The 4,993-nt window shown below is 40.3% G+C and overlaps 1 pseudogene; it reads right to left on the reverse strand.

Moving 5' to 3' along the window:
* Positions 1 to 3,370: 3,370 nt before the first annotated feature.
* Positions 3,371 to 4,723, reverse strand: LOC102886659 (annotated as a pseudogene).
* Between the last annotated feature and the right edge of the window lie 270 nt (positions 4,724 to 4,993).

Consider the following 4,993-nt stretch of genomic DNA (forward strand, 5'->3'; position numbering starts at 1 on the left):
TAAATATATGAAAAAATGCTCAACATAGCTAGCTATTAGGGAAATGCAAATCAAAACCACAATGAGATACCATTTCACACCTGTTAGAATAGCTATAATCAACAGGACAAGTAATAACAAATGTTGGAGAAGATGCAGAGAAAAAAGAACCCTTATACACTGCTGGTGGGACTGAAAATTGGTACAGCCACTATGGAAAACAGTAGAAGTTCCTCAAAAAACTGAGAATTGATCTACCATATGATCCAGCAATCCCTCTACTGGGTATTTACCCCCAAAGATTTGAAAACCCATATCCAAAAAGATATTTGCACACCAGTGTTCATAGCAGCATTATTCACGGTGGACAGGACATAGAAGCAACCAAAGTGTCCTACAATAGATGATTGGCTAAAGAAGCTGTGGTACATATATACAATGGAATATTACTCAGCCATAAGAAGAGATGAAATACTGTCATTTGCGACAACATGGATGGACCTCGAGATAATCATGCTAAGCAAAATAAGCCAGACTGAAAAAGATGAAAATCACATATCACTTATATGTAGACTATAAACCTAAAAGTAACAAAGGAACAGGACAAACAGAGACTCATGAACACGGACTATAGACTAGTGGTTACCAGAGGGTAGGGGGTGGGGGATGAGAGGGGAGGTAGATGGGGTATAACGGGTCAAATATAGGGGGATAGGGAGAGGGTGGGGATCAAAGATATGGTAGCTGAAGGAAACTGGACTTTGGGTGGTAAACACACAATAGAATATACAGATGTCAAATGATAATATACACCTGAAAATTATATAATTGTATTAACCAATGTTACCCTAATAAACTTAATTTTTAAAAAAATATATGGGAGGACCGAAAAAGGATGGCGTAGATGATAGAGGCTCTGTTCATCCCTCTGGCGACCAAATCAAACTTGTGACAGAAACAAGGAGCAGCAGCAAGGAAAAATCTCCTGGAAGTTAGATGAACAAGTCATATGGAGAAATCCAAGAACGCACCCTGCAACAGCAGAAGGTAGGACGGGGTGAGGATGTGGCGCTGCCCGGTCCCCAGTGCTGAGCGAGACAGAGGCTGTGGCAGCATCAGTGGCAGCGGCAGAACTCTCTTAATAAAGGGGCTACATCTGCAGGTGGATTTCCGCAGTGATGGACCTGCTCGCTCTGAACACCAGTGCCAGTTTGGCTGCACACAGGGGGCACCAAGAACTTACAGGGAGACATTGTCTGAGTGAAAGCCAAGATGAGACTCGATCAGTACAGAAGTGCTGGTGGTATACATCGTTCCCTGTTGAGTCCTCCCCGCTATCAGTGCGCTGGACCCAGCACCGCCCTAGCTGCCATGTCATCAAACTGGATAACAAAGGTCGCTCCGCCCAGAGGATTCCCTGAAACTCCACCTACCCCAACTCGAGCCCCACCCAAGCCACATCCAGGTGTATCCTCAGCGAGTCAGGTGCTCCTTATAGAAACTCACAATGGTGGAGGCAGCTGGCCTCGGTTCCTGGTCTGGCCTTTTGAGGCAACTATAAGCACAGCATCTGTGGATTGCTTGCGGAATCTTAGCAGGTGGTGCTGGAGAGGTAGAGCCTTGGGCTAAGTTTGGCCTGCAGATGAATCCCTCTCAGGACTGTGCATCTGGACACCTACTTCACAAATCCACACTAATAAGACCGGGAGCTTTGCTTAGTACATAGAATCAAACACAAAAAGGCAGCCAAAATGGGAAGACAAAGAAGCAGAAACCATGTGAGACAACAGAACAGGGATCCAGATATAATGGAGTCAAGTAATCTAACAGATGCAGAGTTCAAAACACTGGTTATAAAGATGCTCAATGAACTTTTAGGACGTGTAGATAAATTCAGTGAGAACTTCAACAAAGAGATTAAAAACATAAAAACGGAAATAGAAGTTGTAAAAGGAGACCAGTCTGAAATGGAGAACACATTATCTGAGATGAGAAGTATATTAAATGGAATAAACAAAGGAATAAACAAAGTGAATAAAGAAGAGGAAACAAGAAGCAAACAGCAAAAATAAAAATCTCCTGGGATCTAGATGAACAAGCCATACAACTAGAGAGAGAAATGAGAAATCACCCTGCAACAGAAGGAGTATCCTTGTCTGGAAAGAAAAGAAAAGAAAAGAAAAACACCAAGAGAAAAGCAGTTAGTTACCCACAAGGGATCAACTGATTTCTCAACAGAACTTTGCAAGCCAGAAGGGATTGGCAGGAAATATTCAAAGTGAGGATAAGCAAGGATTTACAACCAAGATTACTCTATCCAGCAAAGGTTTCATTTAGAATCAAAAGACAGAAAAAGAGCTTCCCAGACAAGAAAAAAACTAAAGGAGTTGATCATCATCAAGCCAATGTTACAGGAAATGTTAGAGGGACTTCTTTAAGAAGAAGGAAAAAGAAAAATGAAAGATCAAAACTATGAATAATAAAATGACATTAACTACATATCTAGCAACAATTACTTTAAATGTACATGGATTCAATGCTCCAATCAAAAGATAGGGTGACTGAATAGATAAGAAAACAAGCCCCTTACATATGCTGCCTACAAGAAACTCACTTCAGATCAAAAGACACACACAGACTAAAAGTAAAAGGATGAAGAAAAATGTTTCATGAAAATGAGAAAAAACAAAAACAAGCTAGGGTGGCAATACTTATACCAGACAAAATAGACTTTAAAATAAAGGACTTTAAAACAAGAGACAAAGAAGGATCTGGAAATTTTACTTCTGGGTATTTCTCTGAAGAAACCCAAAATACTACTTTGAAGGGACATGTGAATCCATATGTCCATTGCAGCATTATTTACAATAACCAAAATATGAAGGTCACCTGGGCATTCATCAATAGATGAATGGATAAAGAAGAGGCGGTACATATATACAATGGAATATTACTCAGCCATAAAATAGAATAAAACCTTGCCATCTGCAACAACATGGATGGGCCTAGAGGTTATTGTGCTGAGTGGAGTAAGTCAGACAGAGAGAGACAAATGTCATATGTGCAATCTAGAGAACAGGATAAACAAATAACAGAAACAAGGTCATAGATACACAGAGCATTTTGAAGGTTGTCAGATTGGGGATGAGAGAGTTAAATGAAAGGGGAGAGGATTAAGAGGTACAAATTGGTAGTTACAAAGTAGTCACGGGATGTAAATTATAGCATGGGGATATAGTCAGCAGTATTATAATAACTATGTACGGTATCAGATGAGTACTGGTTTTATCAGGATAATCATAAGTTATATAAATGTCTAATCAATGTATTGTACACCTGAAACTAATATAATATTGTATGTCAACTGTAATTAAAAAGTAAAAAAAAAAATTTAAAAAACTCGTACTGTTTTTCCACATAGCTTGCAGGAATTCTTTTTTGGAATGTTGGCTATCATGCCTCCTAGTAGTTTTAATAAGACTTGCTTAATGCTTATTTTGCCTATATCCATAAATGATGAATGCCTGGCACAATGCCAATCTTATTTACTTCATCCAGAAAGACAATTCCTTGTGTGCTTTTTCTACATTATAATTGGCACCTTGGAGCAGTTTGGCAATCACAGATTCAATATCTTCACCTATATATCCAGCCTGAGTCAAAGTCGTACAGTCACAGATAGCAAAAGAGACATCAAGGCATTTAGCTAGAGTTTGTGCCAGCAGAGTTTTACCTGACCTAGTTAGTGCGAGCAGCAAAATATTACTCTTTTCAAGTTTTATGTCATCATGGGAAGACTCCAACACTTCACCTTCTGAGGCACTTGTTGATTTACCTGCTGCTGCATTGACTGTCCTAAAGCATTACCATGTGGGCTAATTTCAGCAATCTGAAGTAATTTTGTAAATCTATACTCATCCTCCCGTCTTCTCTAGGTGTTAATGACATCTGCTTCTCAACCTCTGCTTGCTGTCTCACATTAGCTGGGCTATTATTAATTATATAGTCTCTTATGATTGTACACAGCAACTGAAAGCACCTTCTTAGCAAATAACTGGCCAACAACATACTTGTTGAAGTAGTCATAAATCTTGGACACAATGCTATACACACACACACACACACACACACACACACACACACACATGTCTTACTGTTAAATTGTACACCTGAAACTTACTGGATTTTGTTAACCAATGTCACCATAATAAAAACTTTAAAAAAAAAGAAGAAAAAAAATAAAGTTTCTTGGGGAGAGGAGGTATTTGCTGTTGGAATGCCAATTTTACAGCTTCTGCTGCTGATTCAGTTTCTTTATGCTTTTCTTTGAGTCTGCTTCAGATAGCACAAAAAACAATGATGACATTTCTTATACTTTACAAAATGGGTGGACAACACAAGGTCTCTACATGTGTACACAAGTCACCACGTTCAGGACAGCACAGCTGGTTTCCACTTTTCCCAGAATTCCCAGAGCCCAGTTTCTCACTGCTTCCCTCACTTGCTGATTTCTTATTTCCATCTCCAGAGCTATATTTACTTATCCCATCTTTTGAGGCAAAGTATGCTGGTGTTTCTATAAAGGTTCTAAAAGGGGCTCTTCATAGAATCTGAGTTTCAAAAGTCTTAAGCCTTCCTAAAACAGGTATATGAATGTGACAAGAAATACCTAAGCAGGGGAGAACAAGGAAATGATGAGCCACATAGTGACCGCTCTGCATCTACAAGCACTGCAGCCAGACATCTCCGTGGGGCTTCTCCTTCTGCTGCTGTTGGGGTCTCAGCAGTCTGACTCCTACTCAAAGGGAGTGCTGAATTGGCTCACCTTCTGCCTACCCTAGGCCCAGTGCAGAGTTCGCCTGCCTGGCAGCCAGGCCTTGGTGCTCTTCGTGCCCCACTGCCATCTACCCAACACAGTAGAAACCTAACCCTTATCCCTCCCTCCCCTCCTCCGTGTCCTTCACCTTTACCCTTGCCTACTCAGCCCTCAGTCATTATTCTTCAAATAAGTTCT

This window comes from Pteropus alecto, unplaced genomic scaffold (genome assembly GCF_000325575.1).
Source record: "Pteropus alecto unplaced genomic scaffold, ASM32557v1 scaffold555, whole genome shotgun sequence".
NCBI classification, from domain to species: domain Eukaryota; kingdom Metazoa; phylum Chordata; class Mammalia; order Chiroptera; family Pteropodidae; genus Pteropus; species Pteropus alecto.